Raw genomic sequence first — 8,230 nt, 5'->3', positions numbered from 1 at the left:
AGGTGTTGTTTGGTCATAATATGTCTCTGTTTTTGGTCGGATTAATGGCCTCTCCCATGCTTAATACACTTGCTTTGTATTCCCCCATTTTGCCTAGAAATACACCTAGCCATTAAACCCTCATGCTTGCATATTTCTACCTAGCTTTGTGAAGCTTTTGGTCATTATTTATCATGATTGAGGTCTGTTAGGTGCTGGCTTGGTCGTATTTGATATGTTTTATATGGCCCCCTTTGCATTCTAGCACGTTGGTATCGGGTGTGTGAGTCATTAGCATGTATTGGCTAGACTATTTCAGTGATTTGGAATCACTCATTAGGTCATTTCAATCCATGTTTGATGCTTACATGCTTGCATTTGTTCCCCTTTTAATGCCTTAAAGAGGTGTGGTCTTATGCTCCATGTTTGGGCTTTTGTACATGCCTATGTGTTTGGGGTCTTGGGTTGCCATATCAGTGGGTTTTGGAGGTCCATTTTGCATGCTAAAACTCTATTTTGTATTGAAAGATCCATGCCATGTTTGCTCGGGGTAGGTGTTGAGCAATGCTCTCATTTGTAGTCTTGAATGCCATCTATGTTGCATCCATTCCCTAGCATGTATTGATGTCATCTTTTGCATGCTTTTCAGAGTTTAATGTGAGTGTTTAAAGTCCAAGTATATTACCCTTAAGTATGCCTAGAGTTGTTCCCTTTCATGTTCAAATGATAGGCCTTGGCGTGTGCATGCTTGCATGCATAATTGGTACCATTTTGGGCCCTTTTGGCCACTGTTTTGGGGCATGGCTAAGGCCTCCCATTTCAGTTTAAGACCACTTTTGTATCTAGTTACATACTTGGTATGATGTATGTTGCATTACATTAGGAGCATGCTTGCATTATATCTTGTTTGCGTGTTCGCACCTTGTTTAGTTAAGTTGCATCACATAGTCTTGTTGTATACTTGATATGCCCACATTGCATTAGTCTAGCTTGCATGGTTAGCTAATGTCTTGTTGCATTTGATTAGCTTGCTCGCATGGCATTGCATGAGTTGCATTACTTTGCATTGTACGTTGCATACATGCATTGCATTGCTTGGCTTGGGGTGTCAAACCAAGCATGAGGGGAGAGGTATGTTCGTACCCAAAGTGACGAAACACGTTTCAACCCTCGGTCGCCGATGCCCTTGACCTCAATATGAAAGGGTGTTAGCATTCATTTGTGTGTTGCATGCATTTACATTAAGTTGCAAACTTGGCCTCTTAGGCCATCATGCATCGAAATGCACAATTGATGGCCCGAGGGTCGAGGACCACGCTCCCTTGAGTTCATTGCATGATAGGGAGTGTGGCCATGCTCACATTTGCTTGAAAATTCTATGCCATACACTGCTTGCCCTCTGCTGCTGTCAACTGCAGGATTCTGCAGGAATTTCTGGCCGGCCGGCCATATACAGTGCCGACCGACCATCACGGTCCAGCCGATGTCACAACAGTTGGCCGATAATTCATTTCTCATGGCCGGTGACCCTTTTCATTAGCCGGTGGCATCCCAGAATACTCAGGGAATGATTCAAAGTAGTTCTGGAGACTTTCAAAATTTTCAGAGGGGCAGGACGGTGTAAACAGAGGCAACAATGCTATGGCAACGAGTTTTCGGGCGAGACGAGTCAAGCATGCATCATTCACGCATCCCGAGGCGACGGTGGCCACCTTCTTTCTGCATTTAATTTGTTAATTAATTAGAAATTCTGTAATGATTAATTTAGTATTGTTGATTCGGACTGTAATATTTATTCTGACCCTCCGAGCTAGGGCAATTGTAATAAGTGTACGTGAGTAGTGCATGTCTTCCAACCCCACGTCTTTCTTCTTTTTTATTTACTAGCTTTCTATGGTTAGTCTAGAGCATGTTTCAATTAGCATACAGTATGATAGCATGTTTGCATCCATTCATTCGTTTTGCATGCACCGGGCTCGGCACATCATTCTAATTGCATTTGTACTTCAATTCCAAATTGAATACGTGTTAGTTGTAGCATCTCACATGTCATTGTAGATTAGTCGAGCCTATCTTAGTTGCATTTTGCATGTGTCGCATTAGGCACTTAACATGAACTAGGATCATGCATATGATTACTAACTAGTTCATTGTTTTAGCACGGAGTACTAGGTGAGCATTTATGCTTTAGCATCTCGCATGAGTGTGAATGTTAACATGACAGCATAATTACCATGAGGCTACTTGCTTATGTGATATAACTGCTTGAATGCCTGTGGGTGAAGATTGGATTGTTTGAGTTGGAACAATTCGTTGAAATCCGTGCTTTAGCCTACTTGTGAGTAGCAAATTTCAAACTATTTTTCAAACAAACGGATATGCAATGTTTTGTTCCAATTTAGGCGATTTGGTCTATACTTGTTTGCTGTGCGCATAACATAGTAATTCTAGGCTAATAACTGGAATAGGAACACATAATGCTTTCAAAACAAGATTTCACGGTTAGTAGAGGCCGATCTTTGATCGGGCGAGAGGGGGTGCTCATAGCTGACATTCCCCAATCGTACCCAAGTTCCCGAGCCGAGGCAACTTTGGTGATAACGGACACGTGGCCTTTGGCACCGAGTCAGGGTTTCCTAAATTTCCCAAAATAAAATATTTAGGTGGCGACTCTGTATCTGGCAAAGCAGTCCATGTTTGGCACTTCTTTTCTAAAAATCTGTTTTTCTCAAAACGATTTGCCGGATTTGGACTCTTTGGTTCAGATTAAGAACCGTGACAATTCGAGAGTCCGAACTATAGTGAGCCCAATATGAACAGAACGGGACTCACCCTCCTGGGGCGTTCGGGCGCGTCTACAGCTATCTTGCGCACATCGTCGCACTATCTTGTGCACTCGCGTTGTCTAACGCATCGCGCTATCTTGCGCACCTTACCTGATTGCATTTTGCATGCATTCACGCATCGCGCTATCCTGCGCACATCATCGCACTATCTTGTGCATTCGCACTGTTTTGTGCACTCGCGTTGTCTAACGCACCGCGCTATCTTGCGCACTTTACCTAATTGCATTTTGCATGCATTCATTGGTCGCGCTATCTTGCGCACTTTACCTGATTGCATTTTGCATGCATTCATTGATCGCGCTATATTGCGCACTTTACCTGATTGCATTTTGCATGCATTTCAATCGCGCTATCTTGCGCATCACGCTATCGTGCGCACATCATATGCACTTGTTAGTGCATTACATTACATTTTGCATTTTACATGCATCACATTCGCACTATCTTGCGCACCCGATCTATACTTGTTAGTGCATTACATGGTTGTGTATACAAACCGGCTTTGCGTAGCGTATAAGTCCAATTATCAAAATCATCTTGCATACCATTTGCATTATGCCCCAGCCTCCGGGTGCATTTCCGCATGCCTATATTGACTGATTGTCAAAGTCTTCGGCCTTGTCAAAAATGGGTCGTCTCTAGGCTTTGACACTCACTCCCGCCACTTTGTGACTGTTGAGTTCTGTCAAAGAGGGGCAACTGTAGACACCCTATTTTTGACCATCCTCGGGACTTGGTTGTGCTTGCAGGTACACCCAACAACTAGTTCGATTGCTCGCCGAGTACTCGACTGTCGCGACGGAACGTCATTGGTTCGAGCTTCTCGGACCCTGTATCATTTCTGCCTCATTTTTGGACCCTGACTTGGTCCTTTCAGAGTGACCCTTTTGCTGCACTGCCGGCCATGGCATGGAACTGCCGGCCATGGCTTTGCTCCTGCCGGCCATTTATGAGGCCCTGCCAGCCATCAATGAGCCACTGCTGGCCATTGATGATGGCCGGCACCCCCCTTGTCTCAGTTGGTTTTCCTCCAGATCTTTCGAGCCAGCTGGTTTTTTGTTTGCTCCCCTCCATACACGTATATGGAGAGATGAAGGCCTTGCAAAACTTCTTGAAGAATCTTTGGCTTTTCATTCCTCTATATAAGGAAGAGGCTTCTTCCTTGGACAGGGGCTGAACTTTTGAAGAGGAAAAACTCCATTTCTGTCTATATTGCTTGTGTTTCATGCTTTGAAGTTGGATTTCCTTGCATTTTTACACTACAACACCTAGATATACACCACCATCATTGAACCAAGCTTCTTGGGAGGTCTTCTTGAGGTCTAAAAGCAAGCGTCCACCCCCAGAAACTGCTGGTTTCGAAGAGGGTCTTCAAGGGTGAGCATTTCCCCCATTTTTGCACTTTCTTGCACCTTGCTTTACCCCTCTTTGCATATTGATTAAGGCTTTGCTTATAACTGAAAATGTCTAGTTTTTAAGTGCTTTTTAAGTTTGGTTAAGGTCATTTTGTTGTTTGGGGTGTGTAGCCCCTTTGCATGCTTTGTTTGGCTTTGTTTTAAGCCATATCTTGAGGCCTCTGAGCTAGCCTTAGTTTGGCCTTCCTACCACTGAAATCCAGTTGGTTTTTAGTGGTAAAGGTGTGGTTTTGAGGTCCTTAATCAGAGGGGGTAGCCCCCTCTCTTTGTGTCCCTCTTTACTTGCATTTTTTGGCTTCCAAAGGACCATCCCTCTATGCATTTTTGAGGCTTGGTTCAGGCCTATTTTTGTGACTTTTAAGACCTTCCTTGGCCCTGTCCATGGCTGGTTTGGTCATAGTTTGCATGCATATAGTATGTGTAGTGTAACTCCATCCATAGCTCATAAAAGTAGCATGTGTGCTTAGCTTTTGTTGAGTCCATTTCAGTCCATTTCAGTCCATATGCTCCATGCTTTGCCATGTCATTTTAGCTTGTTTGGTTTACATTTCAGCATGTATTTGGTCATCATTTGGCATGATATGACCCTATCCATAGTTGGTTTAATCATCCTTTACATGCTCTATATAGGTGTAGAACAAATCATGTTTACTAGCCCTTTGTGCATGATGTTTTGACTCATCATACTAGCATATTTTGGCTTTGCTCAAACTTGATTTTATGCTTATTTTGAAGTGTTCTAGGACTGTTTTAGGCTGCCATGTCCATACCACTCATGCTTTGTATAGCTATAGTGTAAATGCTTAGGCTAGTCTTGGGTTTTGAGGCCCCTACCATGCCATACATGTGATGTTTGCATGCTTTGCCCTCATTCCATATGCTATTTCAGTCCATGAAATGTTGTCATACACTTGCATTTGACATGCCTTGAATGCTTTGTATAGCTTGTGCTTTATGCCTCAAAACTTTGAAATGCTTTTTATGCCTCAAGAAAGTTGTCCCTTGGTCAACCATCATGTAAAGCCCGTGTGGCCAGATTTGAAGCAGCCCATGAAGCAGGGGCAAGAAAGTCAAAGGAAGCTTGCGAAGCTAGATCAAAAGCCCTCAAACTAGGGGCAAAAATGTCAGATGTGCTCGAAGAGTCAAAGACGATGATCAGCAAGAATGCCAAATCCCTGAAGGGAGGAAAGAAGAAAGTATTGCTGAAGGTTAACTGAGTTCCTATCTACAACACTAGGAGCAAATTCAACCCCCCATCAGATGGACTCCTACATCGTCAGCGAACAGCAGCCATTCTCCTGGATTCGGATGTCTTCAAGATCTCAAAACCATTTGACATGGACAAAGCTACACTTTTACCCTTGAGAGGCTCGCTGGGCCGAAAACCCGGAAGGGCGACCCAAGCAAAAGTTAGAGCAAAGAAAAGAACAAGAAAAAAAGAAAAGAAAAATGCCAAAAAAAATGAAGAAAAAGAAATAAAAAATCTTGAAAAGATTGAAGAAAAGAAAATGATAAGAAATGAAAAGAAAGAAGAATAAAGCTCGCAAGGTTAAAACCCGGAAGGGTGGCCTTGGCAAAAGTTAGAGCGCAAAAGGAGAGGTTAATACCCGAGTGTGCCTTAACCCCGAACTACGTAAGGCTTGATTCCCATGTTTGGGATACGTAGGCAACTTCATTCTAAAGTCCAGCCACAAACACTTCCAAACTGATTGTGTCCATGTAATGATTTTGATCATCTTTTCCTTCTCTGAATCCAAGAGTTCGGTTGTAACCGTCACTCTAAGGACTGACTACGATGCGCTGCGGTGCCATTCAAACAAGGGGCAACTTTCCGTTGCCATTCAATGCGCTGCGGTGCCGTTCAAACAAGGGACAACTTTCCGTTGTCATGCATCTCTCTTCAAACCAGGAGCAATTTTCCATTACTATGGATCTAAGGTTGTACATCTCAAGAGTGGGTTCCATGCTCGTCGAGCAGTGGCCGTTTGCAAAAACAGTTTTGAGGATTTTTACTAAGGTTGACTAATTCTCTCGCAAGTTGTTCCATCTTTTCCAAAACTGGACCATTTCTTGGACCCAAAAAGGAAAATTTTCAGTGCTCATAGCCTGACTTGCATGATTTTAAATCAAAAAATTGAACAAGCATGTTAATCTAACTCTCAAGTCGGTCAAAATTGTTTTAGCAGAACGTCAAAAACAAAAAAATGGTCAAAATAATGAACTAGGGGCACAGTTGAGTCAGGCTTCCTGTCTTTCCCCCGTTGTCAATGCATTTTCCAGAAAGGGCACCATACTTGCCAAGAAGGGCACTCTACCTGCCAGAAAGGGGCGCAACTGAAGCTAACAATAAAGGGCTGAACAGCTCTCTCATCCTCCAAGCAGCGAAGTATCATATCAAGTGCGAAGCATGAATTGGAATGGATCAAGATATTTCACTCCCTCATCCGGACAGATCTGACATGTCCAAACTCCCCAGCAGAGCATCGTCAACCGATGTCAATTACAGATCTGCTGCGCGTCTGGTCGCATTGCAACTCCTCTGTGGGAAAGTTCACTGTTGTGAACAGAAGAAGAGAATCTAGCGGAATGCTAGGGGCAAGAGCCCACAACTTTTTATTTATCCATCGACCACCCAGGGGAGGGATAAAAAAATGAGAGATTGAAGAATAGAGAGATGTGCGCTGAGAGAAAAAGTGAGGAAAATGGCTTTTTTTCAGAAAAATAGAGCTTGAGGGCTGAGTGATGTGAGAATCACAAATGAGAAAGGTTGGGAAACAATACCCAAAGAAACAGGCTCCCTGTGCATGTCTGAGTGTCGTGTCTTTTTGTTTTATCTCGATTCTTGTTTTGAGTCGTTTCGAGTGTTACTCGATGTGTTTAGGTTGTTTACCTTTTGTTTTCCGTTGTTGAGTCGTACTGCGCTGTGTTCAATCGTAGGCTCAATAACTAGTTGAGAACTTATTCTCACTCTCAATTTCAAAAAATCTTTTGGTGCTCAGAGTGCCCTGTCGTTCTCCACATTTGTGCAAAACAAGATTTTGTTCTTTCAAAAACCGCAGGGTTCAACCCAGGCCATGTCAGAATAGTAAAACCAGGACCTATCTGAAGCTATATAAGTTCTAGACTGCAAAGCAAAAGAAAAGAGGGAAAATTTAGAGCATCTAAGATTGTTTCAACTTCAGTAAATTCCGAGATTGTATTCCGGATGTACCTTTTCAGGTCTTGCCAATGCTCCGAAGTATGAGTGTGCCTCTACCTCAAGCTCAAGATCAAGTCTGCTTCAACCCAGAATGGTGATCAGAAGTGCCCTCCTTGAGTACCAGTCTCTGCCAGAGGCATCTTGGCTATGTTTGCAATGAGTTCCTAGGAGACCAACTGTGACGGTGGAAACTAGGGTTCGAATGGCTGATGCCTAGAACGTAAAGGTTCGAGATTTTCGAGACTAAAGTCTGGTTTAAATACCTAGAGGCATGTCCTCGGCTTGAAATCTGTATGGAAGCCCCATAGATTGAGATAGCGTGTATGCACCTCAATTCTGGATACTGAACCAACCTAGTCTGTCACCCCCTTGGAAAATAGGGAAAGTTGTGACTATGATCAGGAAGAAAGACAGCATCCAAAGTGTTCTACGTGAAGAACCCTTGTCAGTATTTCAGAGCCTTTGTACTGTAAGAAAGGTAAGTGTTCGAAGAGCATGAGGGGAGATCCCCATCAGAGTAGAGCGGTTCATCGCCACTCACCCTATGATGTGCTTTCTAAAGCGCCGCTATGCTTGTTTATTGCGTTCCTTGAACATCATGCATTGTATTGCATTGTACCTATCAAGTTTCTTTCTCATTCATGTACGATATTGTATGTACGGTTCATTCAAAGAAGTTCCGTTTAAAATCATTCACTTAGTGTATCAATCACACTTTCTTCATTCGTTTAGTGTATCAATCACACTTCATTTATTTAGTGTATCAATCACACTTACTCCATTCAGTTAGT

The sequence above is a fragment of the Camellia sinensis genome, chromosome 5 (genome assembly GCF_055761805.1).
Source record: "Camellia sinensis isolate YWXY chromosome 5, ASM5576180v1, whole genome shotgun sequence".
Lineage (NCBI taxonomy): Eukaryota > Viridiplantae > Streptophyta > Magnoliopsida > Ericales > Theaceae > Camellia > Camellia sinensis.
The sequence above is the reverse complement of the archived record's forward strand: the minus strand, read 5'-3'. Positions refer to the sequence as shown.